Here is a 351-nt window from a genome sequence, read left to right as displayed (position 1 = left end):
TCTTTGCTGAACACTACTTAAACCAGGAGTCTGTTTTCTCTCTTGAGGGCCTTTTTGTGATAGAGGCTGGGGGACAGACCCAAAGAGACCTGCCTGGAGCAGGAGGGAGAGAGTTTTGCTCCACCCTCTGGGCTGTGGTTTGGAGGCCTCTTTCATCTGGCAGAGGCAGAAGAAGAGGTGAAGTTGCATGCATCAGGTCTCTCATGGTGCAGGTCCTGGGGCACCCCATGAAGGGAGAGCGTGACATGGTCCTGATTTTCCTGGCAGCCCTGGTGGGACTGACAGCCTTTGGTGAGATGTGACTTTCAGGCTGGGGAGAAGGAGGCAAGAGTTTGCGCAGCTGGTGGTGGG

The sequence above is a fragment of the Charadrius vociferus genome, unplaced genomic scaffold (assembly GCF_000708025.1).
Source record: "Charadrius vociferus isolate BGI_N301 unplaced genomic scaffold, ASM70802v2 scaffold889, whole genome shotgun sequence".
NCBI classification, from domain to species: domain Eukaryota; kingdom Metazoa; phylum Chordata; class Aves; order Charadriiformes; family Charadriidae; genus Charadrius; species Charadrius vociferus.
Note: the sequence above shows the minus strand (reverse complement) of the source record.